General features: G+C 45.5%; 1 protein-coding gene across 2 annotated transcripts in view; it reads left to right on the top strand.

The window, feature by feature from the left end:
* Positions 1-22,191, top strand: part of RHBDF2 (rhomboid 5 homolog 2) — a 125,939-nt gene that overhangs the window by 78,802 nt on the left and 24,946 nt on the right. The window lies entirely within an intron of this gene.

Here is a 22,191-nt window from a genome sequence, read left to right as displayed (position 1 = left end):
TACAGGTGAAAACTTTTCTACAGGGAGTCGCTCACATGGTACCGCCTTACAGTGCCCCCCTGGATGCTTGGAACCTTAACCTGGTCTTAAGTGCTTTGCAGGAAGCTCCTTTTGAACCTCTACAGGACGTCTCTTTAACTTGCCTTTCCTGGAAAGTTGTGTTCTTGGTGGCCATAACTTCCATTAGGCTCTATCCTGCCACTCTCCGTTTCTACGGTTCCATCAGGATAAGGTTGTGCTCAGGCTAGCACCCTCTTTTTTGCCAAAGGTGGTTTACTCTTTTCACATTAACGAGGACATTGTCTTACCTTCTTTTTGCCCAGCGCCAACACACCGTGTGGAAACACTCCATACGCTAGACCTGGTGAGAGTGCTTAGGAGGTACATTTCACGGACGGCACCTTCTTCGGCAGACGGATGCGCTGTTTGTACTCCCAGAGGGTCGCAGGAAGGGACTCGCTGCTTCAAGATCGACCATGGCCAGGTGGATACGATCGGCTATTCAGGAGGCCTACTGTGTCAAGGGCATGGTCGTTCCGGCCGGAATCAGAGCACACTTCACTAGGGCAGTGGGGGCTTCCTGGGCGCTTCGGCACCAGGCTTCGGCAGAACAGGCTTGCAAGGCAGAAACCTGGTCCAGTTTGCATACCTTTTCCAAACACTATAATATCCATACTCCGACTTGTGCAGATGCAAGTCTGGGTAGAAGGATTCTTCAAGCAGCGGTAGCTCACCTATAGGCGGCAGATGCCTGAATGTTATTCTAGATGCCTGAATGTTATTCTGGTGAGTCAATTTCCCTCCCAGGGACTGCTTTGGGACATCCCACAGTCCGGTGTCCCCCAATGAGACGAAGGAGAAATAGAGATTTTTGTTACTCACCGTAAAATCCTTTTCTCCGAGACACTCATTGGGGGACACAGCTCCCTCCCTGTTAGCCAGATAGCTCTTTTTTGTTTCATTTTTTGTTTTTTGACTTTATCAGTCGGTGGGGTCATTTCTAGACATGTTGTCTCTGTGTTAATGCTGACTTTTTTTGCTTGTTCTGCTACTGTTTTTACACCAAACTGGGTTTTTCTTTCGGCCAGTGTCGGGGGGTATACGACGGAGGAGGAGCTAAACTTTTTTTATGTTTACAAAGTGTCAGCCTCCTGGCGGCAGTAGCATACACCCACAGTCCTGAGTCCCCCAATGAGCGTCTCGGAGAAAAGGATTTTATGGTGAGTAATACAAAAATCCCTATTTCTTATTCTTAAGACAAAACTTAAAGAAGTCTACTACTAGGGCAACCCCCTTCTAATACATCACGCTTGGCCCAATAAGATAAAAAAAGATTATTCTCACCTCCCGTGCCACCGTATCATTCCGGCGGTGTTCGCGCTCGCCTTCCAGGGTTCTCACCGTTGACAAGTGAGCCCGGCAGCCAATGAGCGCTGACGTCACTGTCTCCGCCTTCGTACGAATTCAACATGAAGAGGAAGTGAGAGCAGCCACAGTCCTGACTTCCTCTTCATGTTCAATTCGTACGAAGGTGGGGACAGTGACGACAGGAACAGCGTTGGCATGGGAGAGGAGTAGAAGCTTATATATATATATATATATATATATATATATATATATATATATATATATATATATATATATATATATATATATATATATATATATATATATATATATATATATATATATACACATACATACATACACACATATATATATATATATATATATACAGTACAGATCAAAAGTTTGGTCACACCTTCTCATATAAAGATTTTTCTGTATTTTCATGACTATGTAAATTGTACATTCACACTGAAGGCATCAAAACTATGAATTAACATATGTGGAATTATATACTTAACAAAAAAGTGCGAAACGACTGAAATTATGTCTTATATTCTAGGTTCTTCAAAGTAGCCACCTTTTGCTTTGATGATTGCTTTGCACACTCTTGACATTCTCTTGATGAGCTTCAAGAGGTAGTCACCGGGAATGGTTTTCACTTCACAGGTGTGCCCTGTCAGGTTTATTAAGTGGGATTTCTTGCCTTGTAAATGGGGTTGTGACCATCAGTTGTGCTGTGCAGAAGTCTGGTGGATACACAGCTGATACTCCTACTGAATAGACTGTTAGAATTTGTATTATGGCAAGAAACTTTAAGAAATGAAGGTTAGTCAGTCCGAAAAATTGGGAAAACTTTGAAAGTGTCCCCAAGTGCAGTGGCAAAAACCATCAAGCGCTACAAAGAAACTGGCTCACATGAGGACCGCCCCAGAAAAGGAAGACCAAGAGTCACCTCTGCTTCTGAGGATAAGTTTATCCGAGTCACCAGCCTCAGAAATTGCAGGTTAACAGCTCAGATTAGAGACCAGGTCAATGCCACACAGAGTTCTAGCAGCAGACACATCTCTACAACAACTGTTATGAGGAGACTTTTTGCAGCAGGCCTTCATGGTAAAATAGCTGCTAGGAAACCACTGCTAAGGACAGGCAACAAGCAGAAGGAACTTGTTTGGGGTAAAGAACACAAGGAAAGGACATTAGACCAGTGGAAATATGTGCTTTGGTCTGATGAGTCCAAATTTGAGATCTTTGGTTCCAACCACCGTGTCTTTGTGCGACGCAGAAAAAGTGAACGGATGGACTTACTCAAAATTGTAGCCATACTGAACCAGCATGGCTACCACAGCATCTTGCAGCGGCATGCTATTCCATCCGGTTTGCATTTAGTTGGGCCATCATTTATTTTTCAACAGGACAATAACCCCAAACACACCTCAAGGCTGTGTAAGGGCTATTTGAACCAAGAAGGAGAGTGATGGGGTGCTACGCCAGATGACCTGGCCTCCACAGTCACCAGACCTAAACCCAATCGAGATGGTTTGGGGTGAGCTGGATATATATATATATATATATATATGTGTGTGTGTGTATATACAGTGTATATATATATATATATATCTAATTATATCTACTACATAGTTGTCTAAGGTTCACTTCCTGTCTGTTTGTCTGTCACGGATATTCATTGGTCGCGGCCTCTGTCTGTCATGGAAATCCAAGTCGCTGATTGGTCGTGGCAAAACGCCAAGGACCAATCAGCGACGGCCATAGTCTGGCAGCCAAATGGCGCTGAGCGCTCACACAAGGTTAATGCCAGCGTTAACGGACCACGGTGTAACGCACTCCGTTAACACCGTTATTAACCCTGTGTGACCAACTTTTTACTATTGATGCTGCGTATGCAGCATCAATAGTAAAAAGATCTAATGTTACAAATAATAAAAATAATAATAAAAAAAGGTTATTCTCACCTTCTGACGTCGCGCGCTGTCCTCGGCAGTGCAAGCGGCAGGTTCCGGTGCCAAGGATGCTATGCGAGAAGGACCTGCCATGACGTCACGGTCATGTGACCGTGACGTCATCACAGGTCCTGCGCTCATACCAACCCTGGGACCGGAAGCTGCCGCGTGCACCGCACACAGGCGCCAGGACTTCATGGGGCCTTCGGAAGGTGAGTATATGTTTATTTTAAGTATTTTTTAACCGCTGATATAGTGCCCACATTGCTATATACTACGTGGGCTCTGTTATATACTGCGTGGGCTCTGTTATATACTACATCTCTGTGCTATATACTATGTAGCTGGGCAATATACAACGTGACTGTGCAATATTCAGTCATGGCCAAAAGTATTGACACCCTTGCAATTCTGTCAGATAATACTCAGTTTCTTCCTGAAAATGATTGCAATCACAAATTCTTTGGTATTATCTTCATTTAATTTGTCTTAAATGAAAAAACACAAAAGAGAATGAAGCAAAAATCAAAACATTGATTATTTCACACAAAACTCCAAAAATGGGCCAGACAAAAGTATTGGCACCCTCTGCCTAATACTTGGTTGCACAACCTTTAGCCAAAATTACTGCGACCAACCGCTTCCGATAGCCATCAACGAGTTTCTTACAATGCTCTGCTGGAATTTTACACCATTCTTCTTTGGCAAACTGCTCCAGGTCCCTGATATTTGAAGGCTGCCTTCTCCAAACTGCCATTTTTAGATCTCTCCACAGGTGTTCTATGGGATTCAGGTCTGGACTCATTGCTGGCCACCTTAGAAGTCTCCAGTGCTTTCTCTCAAACCATTTTCTAGTGCTTTTTGAAGTGTGTTTTGGGTCATTGTCCTGCTGGAAGACCCATGACCTCTGAGGGAGGCCCAGCTTTCTCACACTGGGCCCTACATTATGCTGCAAAATTTGTTGGTAGTCTTCAGACTTAATAATGCCTTGCACACGGTCAAGCAGTCCAGTGCCAGAGGCAGCAAAGCAACCCCAAAACATCATGGAGCCTCCGCCATGTTTGACTGTAGGGACCGTGTTCTTTTCTTTGAATGCCTCTTTTTTTCTCTTGTAAACTCTATGTTGATGCCTTTGCCCAAAAAGCTCTACTTTTGCCTCATCTGACCAGAGAGCATTCTTCCAAAACGTTTTAGGCTTTTTCAGGATCCAGCCTGGCTTATTTTATGTCTCGGGGTAAGAAGTGGGGTCTTCCTGGGTCTCCTACCATACAGTCCCTTTTCATTCAGACGCTGACGGATAGTACGGGTTGACACTGCTGTACCCTTGGACTGCAGGGCAGCTTGAACTTGTTTGGATGTTAGTCGAGGTTCTTTATCCAACATCCGCACAATCTTGCGTTGAAATCTCTTGTCAATTTTTCTTTTCCGTCCACATCTAGGGAGGTTAGCCACAGTGCCATGGGCTTTAAACTTCTTGATGATACTGCGCACGGTAGACACAGGTCTTTGGAGATGGACTTGTAGCCTTGAGATTGCTCATGCTTCCTCACAATTTGGTTTCTCAAGTCCTCAGACATTTCTTTGGTCTTCTTTCTTTTCTCCATGCTCAATGTGGTACACACAAGGGCACAGGACACAGGTTGAGTCAACTTTAATCCATGTCAACTGGCTGCAAGTGTGATTTAGTTATTGTCAACACCTGTTAGGAGCCACAGGTAAGTTACAGGTGCTGTTAATTACACAAATTAGAGAAGCATCACATGATTTTTCGAACAGTGTCAAAACTTTTGTCCACCCCCTTTTTTATGTTTGGTGTGTAATTATATCCAATTTGGCTTTAGGACAATTCTTTTTCTGTTTTTTCATTTAAAACAAATTAAATGAAGATAATAATAACAAAGAATTTGTGTTTGCAATCATTTTCAGGAAGAAACGGCGCATTATCTGACAGAATTGCTGGGGTGTCAATACTTTTGGCCACAACTGTATCTGGCTTGAACTGTGCATCCAGGCTCTGATTCATGATGTGTGTGCTTTGGTGACCATGTTTACCATAATAATCATGGGCCTACTAAATGCTTGGTACCCCTATGAAGCCCCCAAAAAGTAAAACAAAAATTGTACAAAAAAAACAAACATTTTTCCAGTCCATAAGTCTGATCTTTCAAAATGCAAGATGATTTAGGCTGTGTGCACACATCGCAGATTTTTTGCGTTTTTTTTCGCGGTTTTTCGCTATAAAAACGCGAAAAAAACGCTCACATTAAGCATCCTATTTAATAGGATGCAATCTGCATTTTTTGTGCACATGCTGCATTTTTTTCCTGAGCGGATTCGCATTTCAGAAAAAAACGCAGCATGTTCATTAAATTTGTGGAATTGCGGGGATTCCGCACACCTAGGAATGCATTGATCTGCTTACTTCACGCATGGGGCTATGCCCACCATGCGGGAAGTAAGCAGATTATGTGCGGTTGGTACCCAGGGTGGAGGAGAGGAGACTCTCCTCCACGGACTGGGCACCATATAATTGTTAAAAAAAATTAAAATAAAAAAATCGTGATATACTCACCTTCGATGGCCCCCAGAGTCTTCCTGCCTCTCAGCGCTGCACGCGGCCGCTTCCGTTCCTGTAGATGGTGTGTGAAGGACCTGCGATGACGTCGCGGTCACGTGACCGTGACGTCATCGAAGGTCCTGCACACACACACCATCTATAGGAACGGAAGCCGCTGAGGAGATCGGGACGTCAGAAGGTGAGTATAACCATTTTTTTAAATTTTTTTTAAATTATTTTTAACATTCTATCTTTTACTATTGATGCGGCATAGGCTGCATCAATAGTAAAAAGTTGGTCACACTTGTCAAACACTGTTTGACAAGTGTGACCAACCTGTCAATTCGTTTTCCAAGCGATGTTACAGATCGCTTGGAAAACGCTAGCATTCTGCAAGCTAATTATGGTTGCAAAACACTAGTTTTCTGCGGGAATATGCATGCCAATTCCGCATGCGATATGCCCGCGGCAGGAGGCGCAGAATTTATAGGGTTGACAGCAGCGGTGATCTGATCACTTCTGTAGCAGCCAGATACTGGCTCTATAGCACAAGTATAACATAGTAACATAGTAACATGTATAGTGAATGTTGGGAAGGTAGTGAAGTGCAAAAATATAAAAATGTTGGTATCTCCATGATGAAGATGGAATATAATGCCATTATGGTTTGTTAATGGAACGGTCTCCCAAAATAACCAGTCACAAAGCAGCTTTGATTTTCCTACAGCAAATGCTGTGCTATGCTGTGATTGGTCATTATGGACAACAGTTGAGTATTCAGTCCTGTTAGTGGTCATAAAACTAATGCAGAAATAAGTAAAATGTAGAACAAATAGCTAGGAATCTGTACATAAGTCACACCACTGGTGTAGCATGCAGAGAATTTGCAAATCTATGGCTCGCACAGCCCCATCATGTCATTAGCCAACACTATCATTTGGCATTAGGCCTCCTGTGGGGCATTCTGCATACTCTCCATGAAGGGCCAATCTATACCCGCGGCTGCTGTGGTACACACAGCTTTGCTGTAATTCTCGTATTACAGATCGATGGGAGAATATGCGCAGGTTTGTTCCGTTTAGACTGTTCTCTACACAAGAGCTGCTCCTGCTGTGTCTTGGGAATCCAATTCCGTTCTTGGCACTAACTATATGGCTCCTGCCGCATTACAGAATATGGAAATGGTATAGCATAGAAGAGAGAACTTATCAAAATGTAAAGCGGCTTCATTTTATTGCGGATCTGAACAGGAGATATTTTAACACATGACTGGCCAAATTACCTATATCCAGTATAGTCTAAAAGCGAAATGTACATATTCAGTAAGGTTCATGACTATTCGGCTATGGGCACACGTTGCAGATTTGGTTGTTTAAAATTCTGCGTGGTTTTTGCCTCTCTTGGCAGAAAACGTAGTTGAAAATCCACGTGGTTTTTATGCGGATTTCTATGCTTTTTTTGTAAGCTAAATAAAGATATATTATTAAAAACAAGAATTGTGGTGTACGGTAATTTCCTTGTTCAACCTCTTCATTTTCATTCTCCATTGAAGTCCATAATATCATTACATACCATGTTAAAAAAAAAAAATAAATAAATAAAAATATATATATATATATAATAATGGACCTGGTGGTTAAGAGCACACGGAATGACCTGATAGTTACTGATAATAAAGGACGAGCTCTGGGACGTGGGAACTCTGCTGACCGCAATCCCTAATCCTATCAAACACATTAGAAGCAGCCGTGGATTGCTCCTAACGCTCCCTATGCAACTCGGCACAGCCTAAGGAACTAGCTAGCCCTGAAGATAGAAAAATAAAGCCTACCTTGCCTCAGAGAAATTCCCCAAAGCAAAAGGCAGCCCCCCACATATAATGACTGTGAGTAAAGATGAAAATACAAACACAGAGATGAAATAGATTTAGCAAAGTGAGGCCCGACTTACTGAACAGACCGAGGATAGGAAAGGTAGCTTTGCGGTCAGCACAAAAACCTACAAAAAGACCACGCAGAGGGTGCAAAAAGACCCTCCGCACCGACTCACGGTGCGGAGGCGCTCCCTCTGCGTCCCAGAGCTTCCAGCAAGCAAGACAACAATAAAAATAGCAAGCTGGACAGAAAAATAGCAAACCAAAGAAATGCAAGCAGGAACTTAACTTCTGCTGGGAAGAGAGGTCACAAGAACGATTCAGGAGAGAACTAGACCAATACTGGATCATTGACAGGTGGCATGGAGCAAAGATCTAAGTGGAGTTAAATAGAGCAGCCAGCTAACGAATTAACCTCGTCACCTGTGGAAGGAAACTCAGAAACACCCACCAGAGGAAGTCCATGGACAGAACCAGCCGAAGTACCGACAACAGAATTCACAACAGATGACACTCTGGAGGCACGTTTCATTAAAAGTTCACAGGTTTATTGCTCCATAAACCACATAGCAACAGGAACAACAGGTAAACAGTCTTACATCAGACAGTTGAATCCTCAATGTCCATATTAGAGCTCCGCTCTCTCTCAGACCTGTAGGCACACAGGCTGTGCCATATCCAGCACGTAGGCTCTCCAGCCTAAATATGGTCTCTGTGTGCTGTTCAGGACGTCTGTCCCCACTTGGAACCGTCCAACACACAGGCCACTCTGCAAGAGTGGACAGACTTCTGTGTGTCCTGGCTGGACACTGCAGACTCCCAAACACACTCACCACATGGGCTACACACACCTCTTTACATAAGTGTAACCACACCCAGATACCTGTCACATGGCCAGTCAGGTGAGTGTGACATCACCACAGGTCCTTTAACACAAAACCATCTTAGGTATTCAAACACGCCTCTTAGGGTGGGTTTGTAGGTGACTGAACCCACCCATCTCTCCAATCACCTGGAAGCCTTCCCAATGTAAACAAATCCCTCAGCAGTAGATCTGCTTGAGCAAAACATACCCAGGCTTCCATCACAGGGCCACCCACCTCTGCGATACATACCGTCCATTAATCATATGACCTTTAGCCACGCTACATACCTCCCCCCTCTGCCTAAAGTCGTGGGGCTTGGCACTTGTCCTAAACCGACTAGAGACCCCTCTCAGTCGTCCCTGACAGTCAAACCGTCTGTCTAAGTCAGGGCCTGTTATTGAACCCTTTCGTCGGCATTCGTCATCCCTTTCCATCACATCCTTTGACAACGATGACCCCTTGTCATCTCGTCTGCTATAGGATCTCCCGCTTAAGTCACTGAGCCCTGAGCTAACTGAGGAGTCACTATTTCTAGCTCTTCCACCTGACCACCTTCGGTTCTCTCTCGGTCGTTGATCTCTCCTATTGTCTTTCTTCGGAGAGCAGCTCTTCTCTTTACGTCTATATCCTCTGTTAACTTCAGCTTGAGGACTTCCAGGCTTTAGAGCACCTCTTCGCCTCTCTGGCAGCTGTTTATTAACTTGCAGTTTCTCAAGTCTCAGCTGCTCTACTTCCCTTAGGAATATCCGCATGCTCCTGGAATATCGCATGGCATACCTAAAACTCTCTCTGGATCCGACAACCAGGAACGGAACCATCCCATCTTCACCCATGACCTGGACCTCTTCATCAGCGGGTATCCTCAGTCTCTTCAGACTGGATTTATCCACCATCTCCTGCATCACTCTCCCAAGTTTCCCAATGACTTTCGCCACCAGACCTTTAGGTACTTGGACTGTGTCTTCCACTAAGCCCAGCCGACTAAGAGCTTTCCTTTCACGCTCCAAACGTCGAACGGCTTCGTCATTCTTCAGAATGATCTTCTGCTTTGTACGGAGGCAGTGTAGGTGCATATCCCTCAGGACAGCCACCCGCTTCACTGTGACTTCCCTAGTCGACAGTATGACCAATTGCTGAGTCTCAGGCACCCAGTGCACACTACAAGCCTCTACTGCCTTTCTAAATGCTTCATGCACACCCTTCCTGGCGCACACTTCTCGCATGTCTTCGGGTACTTCTATTATGCTCTTGAAAAGCGGGGTCTCATCTTCACGGACATCTGCCACAACCGGGTGACTCTCTTGTTCCGCTTTTAGCACAAACTCTTCCTCAGTCTTTTCTTCCGCTTGAGCCTTTGCCAAGATGGGCATTGGCAACTCCTCTGCCAGGCAGCGACGTTCCTCCTCTCTCTGGAGAAGCTCCTGCTGATGCTTTTCTTGAGCCATTCTGACCACATCCATATTTTTCAATATGGCCCTATTCATGGCCTGACACGCTGATAGGTGACCCCTGAGTTCAACGACCTCCTTCTCTAGGTCACCCACTTTGTGCTCAATTGCTTGCCTCAGGACCCTTTCTTGTTCAACAGTTTGTTTAAGCAGCTCTATGTTATGGTCCTGCTCTCTTTTGGCCAGCACATGTCGCACCACCAGTTCTTTAATTAAACTTTCAAACGGGGGCTCTTGTCCACCCACACTCTGCCTCATCAGAGTTCCACCTGTTTCCGCAACCACCTCTATGGTCTCTCCTGGGCTCTCTGTCAGTTTACTGTTCGGTACCTCTGGACTCTTGGTAACTTCAGAGTTCTCCATCTCTTCAGCATCACGTACTTCATCATACTGAGCCAGTTCAGTCTTTCTGGGCATTGCAGACATGGGTCTACTACAGATCTGTTCTAACCCCAGCCCGACACGAACTACCTCAGTGCTAGGGTTTGTCAGAGATAGTGACCTCCTCATCAAGGACAATAACGTTATCTAACACACAGAATGAGCAATGGACGGCACTAGAGAAGCACAAATCAATATGGACATACACTCCTTATAGAACATCCGAGAAATACGCAGGTGGCACGAATATTCTGGGTATATGGTGCTCAGCACTGATAGGCAATCCAGAGTAAATACGATGAAACAAGAAAAGAAAACAGTGCGGCACTCACCCTTATTATATGAAGCTGTGAAATCGTGCTCTTTATTGGAGAAAAATGTATAAAACATCCATTAGGACATCAGGTCAGCGAGAGGGTGCGGAGGTGGAGTGTGGACAACACTCCACCTCCGCACCCTCTCGCTGACCTGATGTCCTAATGGATGTTTTATACATTTTTCTCCAATAAAGAGCACGATTTCACAGCTTCATATAATAAGGGTGAGTGCCGCACTGTTTTCTTTTCTTGTTTCATCGCAATAACGTTATCTGCACCTGACCCTGTCTCTTCCTCATCATCTTTCTTCTCAGAGGGTATAACTTGTCCCGCCTTTCTGCGGCCCCCACGACGTGATGATCTGTGAGTTTTACTCGGCTCCTCCTTACTGCACTCCTTTCCCTTTGTGCTCGAGTCACAGTCTGAATAGGAGTCACCCCCTCTCACTCTGTCATCCTGGAACAGCAATTCCCCACTTAAACACGTGTCAGACCCACACTTTCTTCCAGTCACCCGGAACTCTGGACTATCGACCTTAGGTGTCGCTATCTCCTTTTCACACATCACACAATCCGGAATCACTACAGCCGCCTGTTGTGGTGGGGCTCCCTTAGGGTCATTCTGGATCCTTTTTGAGCAACCGGACACTCCCCTTTCCTCCCACAAGTCCCAAAACCTTTTAAAGTCCTGGCCTATTACAACAGCGAATGACAAGTCTGGGACTACAGGTACATCATGGCTGGCAATAATAGTGGGCGTCTCAATGATTACCCTGGACACCGGATAATCCCTAGCGACCCCATGAACGCAGTGGACTTCCATCTTCCTTCCGGGAATCAGATAGACAGGGATTGTGGCGCTCACCAGCGTCACCAGGTTCCCCGAGTCCAGAAGTCCAGTCACGCACACTCCATTGACTTCTACAGAACAGCTCTGTGTCATCTTGTCAGACGAAAAGTCAGTACAATATTCTGAACATGCGCTGTTCTTCACTAAACCCGGCAACAGTTCAACAGCGCATTCGCCGCCACCCCTTTTTGGGCCACCACCCCTTTTTGGGTCGCTGCCCCCTTTTTGGACTCCACCCCCTTTTGGGTTACCGCCCCCTTGTGGACCATTTTCTCCTTTAGGGCCACCGCCCCTTTTAGAGACTCCACCCCCTTTTGGGTTACTACCCCCTTTTGAGACGCAGCCCCTTTTTGGCCAACCATAATTATTTGGGCACCGCTCCGTTTTTGGGACTCCACCCACTTTCAGGGACACCACCCCACTCTGGGGTACACGCTGTGGACTTACCACAGTACTCTCAGGCCCCAGTTTGCACAGCACACCAATGTGACTCTGGCCCTTTAAGAGTCTGCACACTCTAAACCAGCAATGTCTTTTTTTTTTTTTTTTCTTTGCTGCAACTGCACTTCACAAGGCTCTGCACCGCGGACTTCGTGGACCCGCCGATCCACAGCAAAACTTCGTAACCCCGCCGAGTTACCGCCAGACGCCTTCAGTCTTCGTGGCCCCGCCGAGCCACAGCAAGTCGATCACAGGAGGAAAAGAAAAGAAATACATGGACTCGCCGGTCCACAGCAAGCACTTGCACAAGTGCTTATAGAAAAAAAAAACAGTCTCTCACTGACCCTGGTCAGATTAACACAGACTACGGTCTGTTGCACACCCGGCTTTAACATAGCCCAAAACAGTTTTTTCACTGACCCTGGTCAGTACAATACACGGTTTTCAGACCGTCACCCGTTGGCAACTTCACGGTTTTCTGGACACGCCTCAGAGATGCCCAGACGCACTGTCTCTGTTTTCTTCCACTCTGACCCCGGTCAGTACACACGGACACCTGTCCGTTACCTGTTGGTGCCGGCCACACAGTTTCCCGGATCCCTCTTCTCCTCAGAGGTATCCCAAAACAGCAGTTCTCACTGATCCCGATCAGTATTTACTCACGGTTGTCAAGACTGTCCACTCCTCTGGCTCAGACCAGCCAGCGCTGCAACATGTGCTCCTTGGATCGCTGCCCGCATTCTCCACCAATTGTAGGGATTGTACTCGCTCAGGTGCGGCGGATGACACTCTGGAGGCACGTTTCATTAAAAGTTCTCAGGTTTATTGCTCCATAAACCACATAGCAACAGGAACAACAGGTAAACAGTCTTACATCAGACAGTTGAATCCTCAATGTCCATATTAGAGCTTCGCTCTCTCTCAGACCTGTAGGCACACAGGCTGTGCCATGTCCAGCACGTAGGCTCTCCAGCCTAAATATGGTCTCTGTGTGCTGTTCAGGACGTCTGTCCCCACTTGGAACCGTCCAACACACAGGCCACTCTGCAGTGTCCAGCCAGGACACATGGAAGTCTGTCCACTCTTGCAGACTCCCAAACACACTCACCACATGGGCTACACACACCTCTTTACATAAGTGTAACCACACCCAGATACCTGTCACATGGCCAGTCAGGTGAGTGTGACATCACCACAGGTCCTTTAACACAAAACCATCTTAGGTATTCAAACACGCCTCTTAGGGTGGGTTTGTAGGTGACTGAACCCACCCATCTCTCCAATCACCTGGAAGCCTTCCCAATGTAAACAAATCCCTCAGCAGTAGATCTGCTTGAGCAAAACATACCCAGGCTTCCATCACAGGGCCACCCACCTCTGCGATACATACCTGTTATGAACTGGTGATTCAGAACCACAATGGACCTGGTGAATACGAGCACAGAAAAATGACCTGATAGTTGCTAATCACATAGGAAGAGCTCTGAGAAGTGGGAACTTTGCTGACCGCAATCCCTAATCCTATCACACCACACTAGAGGTAGCCGTGGAGCGCTCCTGACCAGACCTAGGCGCCTCGGGCACAGCCTGAGAAACTAGCTAGCCCTGAAGATAGAAAAATAAGCCTACCTTGCCTCAGAGAAATTCCCCAAAGGAAAAAGCAGCCCCCCACATATAATGACTGTGAGTAAAGATGAAAATACAAACAAAGAGATAAAATAGATTTTAGCAAAGTGAGGCCCGACTTACTGAATAGACCGAGGATAGGAAAGATAGCTTTGCGGTCAGCACAAAAACAAAAACAAAAAAATAAAGGGGATGGGAGAACTACAATACCCAGATAGATTAGCGAAATTAGGATTATTTAGTCTAGAAAAAAGACGACTGAGGGGCGATCTAATAACCATGTATAAGTATATAAGGGGACAATACAAATATCTCGCTGAGGATCTGTTTATACCAAGGAAGGTGACGGGCACAAGGGGGCATTCTTTGCGTCTGGAGGAGAGAAGGTTTTTCCACCAACATAGAAGAGGATTCTTTACTGTTAGGGCAGTGAGAATCTGGAATTGCTTGCCTGAGGAGGTGGTGATGGCGAACTCAGTCGAGGGGTTCAAGAGAGGCCTGGATGTCTTCCTGGAGCAGAACAATATTGTATCATACAATTATTAGGTTCTGTAGAAGGACGTAGATCTGGGTATTTATTATGATGGAATATAGGCTGAACTGGATGGACAAATGTCTTTTTTCGGCCTTACTAACTATGTTACTATGTTACTATGTAAAAACCTACAAACAACCAAGCAGAGGTAGCAAAAAGACCCTCCGCACCGACTAACGGTACGGAGGTGCTTCCTCTGCGTCCCAGAGCTTCCAGCAAGCAAGACAAACCAATATAGCAAGCTGGACAGAAAAAATAGCAAACAAAAGTAACACAAGCAGAACTTAGCTTATGCAGGGCAGACAGGCCACAAGAACGATCCAGGAGAGAGCAAGACCAATACTGGAACATTGACTGGAGGCCAGGAACAAAGAACTAGGTGGAGTTAAATAGAGCAGCACCTAACGACTTAACCTCGTCACCTGAGGAAGGAAACTCAGAAGCCGCAGCCCCACTCACATCCACCAAAGGAAGCTCATGGACAGAACCAGCCGAAGTACCACTCATGACCACAGGAGGGGGCTTGACCACAGAATTCACAACACATACCGTCCATTAATCACATGACCTTTAGCCACGCTACTATATATATATATATATATATATATATATATATATATATATATATATATATATATATATATATATATATATATATATTTTATACATACATACATACATACACAGGGGCGGCACGGTGGCTCAGTGGTTAGCACTGCAGCCTTGCAGCGCTGGAGTACTGAGTTCAAACCCCACCAAGGACAACATCTGCAAAGAGCTTGTATGTTCTCTCCGTGTTTGCGTGGGTTTTCTCCGGGCACTCCGGTTTCCTCCCACATTCCAAAGACCTACTGATAGGGAATTTAGATTGTGAGCCCCATCGGGGACAACGTATAGTATAGAACAGGGGTGTCAAACTGCATTCCTCGAGGGCTGCAAACAGGTCATGTTTTCAGGATTTCCTTGTACTGCACAGGTGATAATTTAATCACCAACTCATTATTTGTTGCCAAGCCCGAGATTTAGTAATGAACAGGTGTCAGCCAGATGCCCTCATTAATGAAGCGGTAAATAAAGACACACACACACACACACACACACACAATCTGCGTGAAATGCAATATCTGTTCATTTAAAAAAAAAATAATAAAAAACTGCGTGGGCTCCCGTGTCATTTTTATATCCAGCATAGGGAAAGCCGACGGCTGAGGTTAATATTCTGGGAAGGAGCCAGTAGCCATAAAGGTTCCCACGCTAATCAGCTTACACCTGTTTGCTGAGCCTTTACTGGCTAGTTTACAGGGGAGCCCCAGAAAAAAAATTGATATGGGTGTCCCCCTATAAAATCGAACCAGCAAAGGCTATAGGCAGACTGCTGTGGGCTGATATTAATAGCCTGGAAAGGGGCCATGGAGATTGGCACACCAAAGGCTAAAAACATCAGCTCTCAGCCGCCCCAGAAATGGCGCATCTTATAGATGTGCCAATTCTGGCACTTAGCCTTGCTCTTCTCACTTGCCCTGTTGCGGTGGCAAGTGAGGTTGATATCACCTTTGTATTGTATTGACTTCTACTAACCTCCCCAAACCTGACGTTTCCCCCTCCGTGGGTGGCACCATAATAACACCCCGGCAGCAGGCGCGCTGTCTGGGTCTTATGTTTGACTCCGATCTCTCCTTCACCTCCCACATACAATCTCTTGCCCGCTCGTCCCGCTTACACCTAAAGAACATCTCTAGAATCCGCCCTTTTCTCACCATGGAAACAACAAAACCCCTCACTGTTGCCCTGATCCACTCCCGCCTGGACTACTGCAACGCTCTATTAATTGGCCTCCCCCTCACTCAGCTTTCCCTTCTCCATTCCATCCTTAATGCAGCAGCCAGGGTCGTCCATCTGGCTAGTCATTTACTTGGACGCATCCGCTCTTCGCCAGTCATTACACTGGCTGCCCTTTCATTACAGGATAAAATTCAAAGTACTTGTTCTCACCCACAAAGCTCTTCACAGTGCGGCACCCCCTTACATCTCCTCCCTCATTTCTGTCTATCAGACTAACTGACCTCTGCGCTCTGCAAATGACTTTCGACTAACCTCTGCACTAATCCGTACCTCCCACTCCCGACTCCAAGACTTCTCCCGTGCTGCGCCAATCCTCTGGAATGCTCTACCCCAAGATATTAGGACCATTCACAATTTGCATAGTTTTAGGCGCGCCCTCAAACCACATTTGTTCAGAGCGGCCTATCACGTTCCCTAATCAAACCCATTCACTACTTCCATCTATCGCCCACTCCCTGAAGATGGCTGAACCATCATTGTAAATACACACCTGTACTTTGTATCTCCCCCACCTCATTGTAGATTGTAAGCTCTCACTAGCAGGGTCGTCTTATTGTGCTTTAATTATTGTATTGCTAACACTGTTACTTATGACGAGTGTTGAGCGATACCGTCCGATACTTGAAAGAAAAATATCGGATATCGCCGATACCGATATCCGATACCAATACAAGTCAATGGGACATCAAGTATCGGAAGGTATCCTGATGGTTCCCAGGGTCTGAAGGAGAGGAAACTCTCCTTCAGGCCCTGGGATCCATAGTGAGGTGTAAAATAAAGAATTAAAATAAAAAATATTGATATGCTCACCTCTCCGGCGGCCCCTGGACATCACGCTGGTAACCGGCCGGCTTCTTTGTTTAAAATGAGTGCCTTTAGGACCTGCGAATGACGTCGCGGCTTCTGATTGGTCGCGTGCCGCTCATGTGACCGCCACGCGACCAATCAGAAGCCGCGACGTCATTCGCAGGTCCTCAATTCCTAGAATTAGGAGTTTAGTGAATGAGAATGACGTCGCGGCTTCTGATTGGTCGCGTGGCGGTCACATGGGCGGCACGCGACCAATCAGAAGCCCCGACGTCATTCTCAGGTCCTAAAGGCGCTCATTTTAAACAAAGAAGCCGGCCGGTTACCAGCGTGATGTCCAGGGGCCGCCGGAGAGGTGAATATATCAATATTTTTTATTTTAATTCTTTATTTTACACATCCCTATGGATCCGATACCGCAAGTATCGGCCGATACCCGATACTTGCGGTATCGGAATGCTCAACACTACTTATGACTGTTGTGATTGAAGCTGTTAAACTGTAAAGCGCTGCGGAATATGTTGGCGCTATATAAATAAAGATTATTATTATTATTGTCCGTTGACATCAAACCCACGGCTTAGTAATTGAGAGGCGTCAATATGACACCTATCCATTACTAATCCTATAGTTACATGGTAAATATAATATAAAATTATAGCTCAAATACTCCCATAACTAACTATAGACGTGGATCACACAAACAAAACTCATACATTTGCGACTAGGGAGGAATTTACAAAACTGAACATGAGCTTAAGGTACCGTCACACTTAGCGACGCTGCAGCGATACCGACAACGATCCGGATCGCTGCAGCGTCGCTGTTTGGTCGCTGGAGAGCTGTCACACAGACAGCTCTCCAGCGACCAATGATCCCGAGGTCCCCGGTAACCAGGGTAAACATCGGGTAACTAAGCGCAGGGCCGCGCTTAGTAACTCGATGTTTACCCTGGTTACCAGCGTAAAAAAACAAACAGTACATACTTACATTCAGCTGTCTGTCCCTTGCCGTCTGGTTCCTGCACTGACTGCTGGCCGTAAAGTGAAAGTGAAAGCACAGCACAGCGGTGAGTCACACAGCGGTGACTCACCGCTGTGGCTGTGCTCTGCTTTCACTTTGCGGCCAGCAGTCAGTGCAGGAACCAGACGGCAAGGGACAGACAGCTGAATGTAAGTATGTACTGTTTGTTTTTTTACGCTGGTAACCAGGGTAAACATCGGGTTACTAAGCGCGGCCCTGCGCTTAGTTACCCGATGTTTACCCTGGTTACCAGTGAAGACATCGCTGAATCGGTGTCACACACGCCGATTCAGCGATGTCTACGGGGAGTCCAGCGACGAAATAAAGTTCTGGACTTTCTTCCCCGACCAGCGATCTCCCAGCAGGGGCCTGATCGCTGCTGCCTGTCACACTGGACGATATCGCTAGCGAGGACGCTGCAACGTCACGGATCGCTAGCGATATCGTCTAGTGTGACAGTACCTTTAGTTAACATTCTGGGCAGACTGTATGAAGCCCCCTGCCATGTCACGGTGAACCTCTTAGTTTTTCCCTAACTTTTAAAGATGTGGTTTTAAATACTCTTTGTGGAGTTTAAAGTGGGTTTTCTTCAAAAACATTAAAAAGAACTGTCGAGTGAAAATAGGGCATTAGAAGCATTTATAATTGTCTCCACAAGTTGGTTATGTCATGACCAATGATAAATTGTGCCAATGTAACCGGTAGCTGTTAGCTGCCTGGACCACAGATGGCAGTGATTAGAAGCCGGCTTTTATGAACACCTATGTTCCACTCTGAAACACTGCAGTGGCGAGGTGACTAGTCCAAGGGGCAGATCCACGCCTGGACATCTAGATTGACCTGTCACTCCTTAAGTGGGGTGAGTACACCGTCAATGCAGGTGAGGTCTGTGAGGCTTACGTACCTCTTGGACTAGTCACCGTTTTCAACTCCTTTTTTTCTCTGAAACCCCCACAGCTGACTGGTGTTTCATCATTTCCCCTGTTTATGCCTTTTTTTTTACCCTCTTCTCATCTCTCTTTGGATTTGCATCATAAATTAGTCCTGAGAGGTCTTTGCCCTTAAACTCCCTGTAACACAGGGCATGGAGTATTGAGCTTTGGGGCTCCTTGTTGCCGCGCTTTATCGAGGTCTTACATTCTCCCCACTTTACATTTGTGAACGCTGCCTTTCATTGATTGCTCCCACTCACTGACTCATGTGTGAAAAACTTTGCCATCTGCTCTCCCACTGGAGATGATGTATTGTGCACACACTGGCTGCATAGCACTGTGTATACACGGTTCTGTCATATTGGTGTAAAATTAATGAACCCAATTGTTAGTTATTCTGGGTTAGAGCAGGCGCTAGGCTTCAATTAGACGCAGTGTTTCTGCTCCAGGGTAGCTTTGGTCAACTCACCCAAACAGCACTTATTCTACAGTATCACTGTTTACGAAGGACCCTCAACAGTTTTTGTTAAACGCAAAAATAAAATGAGGAGAAAAATGAGTCAAAAAATTCCAATAAAAAATATCAAAGTTTACATCAGTTTATATCAAAGAACTACAATACCCAGAGAGATTAGCAAAATTAGGATTATTTAGTCTAGACGAAAGACGACTGAGTGGCGAGCTAATAACCATGTATAAGTATATAAGGGGACAATACAAATATCTCTCCGAGGATCTGTTTATACCAAGGAAGGTGACTGTGACAAGGGGGCATTCTCTGCGTCTGGAGGAGAGAAGAGGATTCTTTACTGTTAGGGCAGTGAGAATCTGGAATTCCTTGCCTGAGCAGGTGGTGATGGCGAACTCAGTCGAGGGGTTCAAGAGATGCCTGGATGTCTACCTGGAGCATAACAATATTGTAACATACAGCTATTGGGTTCTTTAGAAGGACGTAAATATGGGGATTTATTCTGACGGAATATAGGCTGAACTGGATGAACAAATGTCTTTTTTCGGCCTTGCTATGTCACTATATTATTCCACACAAATAAATAACATTTCCAAAGGAAAATTACAAAAATATATATTTAAAAAAATTCATATACCGTATATACTCGAGTATAAGCCGACCCGAGTATAAGCCGACTCTCCTAATTTTGCCACAAAAAACTGGGAAAACTTATTGACTCGAGTATAAGCCTAGGGTGGAAAATGCAGCAGCTACCGGTGAATTTCAAAAATAAAAATAGATGCTCCATACCGTTCATTATGGCCCCATAGCTGTGCCATATAGTGCTCTGCACCGTTCATTATTGCCCCATAGATGTTCCATAGAATGCTGTGCCATATAGTGCTCTGCACCGTTCATTATTGCCCCATAGCTGTGCCATATAGTGCTCTGCACCGTTCATTATTGCCCCATAGCTGTGCCATATAGTGCTCTGCACCATTCATTATTGCCCCATAGATGTACCATAGAAAGCTGTGCCATATAGTGCTCTGCACCGTTCATTATTGCCCCATAGCTGTGCCATATAGTGCTCTGCACCGTTCATTATTGCCCCATAGCTGTGCCATATAGTGCTCTGCACCATTCATTATTGCCCCATAGATGTACCATAGAAAGCTGTGCCATATAGTGCTCTGCACCGTTCATTATTGCCCCATAGCTGTGCCATATAGTGCTCTGCACCGTTCATTATTGCCCCATAGCTGTGCCATATAGTGCTCTGCACCGTTCATTATTGCCCCATAGCTGTGCCATATAGTGCTCTGCACCGTTCATTATTGCCCCATAGCTGTGCCATATAGTGCTCTGCACCGTTCATTATTGCCCCATAGCTGTGCCATATAGTGCTCTGCACCATTCATTATTGCCCCATAGATGTACCATAGAAAGCTGTGCCATATAGTGCTCTGCACCGTTCATTATTGCCCCATAGCTGTGCCATATAGTGCTCTGCACCGTTCATTATTGCCCCATAGCTGTGCCATATAGTGCTCTGCACCGTTCATTATTGCCCCATAGCTGCGCCATATAGTGCTCTGCACCGTTCATTATTGCCCCATAGCTGTGCCATATAGTACTCTGCACCGCTCATTATTGCCCCATAGCTGTGCCATATAGTGCTCTGCACCGTTCATTATTGCCCCATAGCTGTGCCATATAGTACTCTGCACCGCTCATTATTGCCCCATAGCTGTGCCATATAGTACTCTGCACCACTCATTATTGCCCCATAGCTGTGCCATATAGTGCTCTGCACCATTCATTATTGCCCCATAGATGTACCATAGAAAGCTGTGCCATTGCTGCTGCTGCAATAATTAAAAAAAAAAATGCCATACTCACCTCTCTTGCTTGCAGCTCCTCGGCGTCCCGTCTCGGCGTCTCTCTGCACTGACTGATCAGGCAGAGGGCTGCGCGTACACTAGTACGTCATCGCGCCCTCTGACCTGAACAGTCAGTGCAAGAGGACGCGAAGACAGAGCGGCGCCCGGCGGGTGGAACGCGGACAGGTGACTATGTAATACTTACCTGCTCCCGGCGTCCCGCTCCTTCCCCCGGACAGCTGGTCTTCGGTGCCGCAGCCTCTTCCTCTATCAGCGGTCACCGTTACCGCTTATTAGAGAAATGAATATATAAATCCGGAGAACAAGGAGCAAGGCACAGAATAATATATAAAAATGATTATTTTATCAATATAAACATTAAAACATAATTATCAATAATAGGTCAAAGTACAGACGTTTCCAGTGAATAGATGAAGGGGAAAAAAACACCTCCCCAGAAACCCCTCATACTCCATGGGCAATAGCCCCGGTGATATAAAAACCCTGCAGACATACGAGGGGCGATCCAAAAGTAATGATAATCAATACTAAACACAATGAATATAGTCAAAAAATAAATTTATTTTTCTACATAGTCTCCTAACAAGTCTATACATTTAGTCCATCTCTTTTCTAAACTTAGAATTCCCTTCAAAAAAAATTCTTGATCTTGACCCTCAAAAAAATCCCCAACAGCGGTTCTTCACGTTTTCTTCATTGAAGGACGTGGATGGGCGTCCTTCACGATGTTCATTTTCCGTCGATGTTCTTCCCAGCTTAAATTCCTTGGCCCAGCGTGCAACTGTGGAATATGGAGGAGAAGAGTCCCCCAATGTTTCCACCAAGTCGCTGTGTATGTCTTTGGTAGTCATTTTTTTCAAGCAGAGGTATTTCTTGACAGCTCTGAGCTCGTTTTTTTCCATTTTGATGTTCACTCCTCGGCAGTTCATATTCAAATGAATGTAGCTCCCGGGAATCGTGGTCTATTTAAGTAATTTTTTTTTTCCTGGACTAGTGGGTACCTAAGAGAGAAGAAAGCATTTTATTTTAAT

The sequence above is a fragment of the Ranitomeya imitator genome, chromosome 2, assembly GCF_032444005.1.
Source record: "Ranitomeya imitator isolate aRanImi1 chromosome 2, aRanImi1.pri, whole genome shotgun sequence".
NCBI classification, from domain to species: domain Eukaryota; kingdom Metazoa; phylum Chordata; class Amphibia; order Anura; family Dendrobatidae; genus Ranitomeya; species Ranitomeya imitator.
The sequence above is the reverse complement of the archived record's forward strand: the minus strand, read 5'-3'. Positions and strand labels throughout refer to the sequence as shown.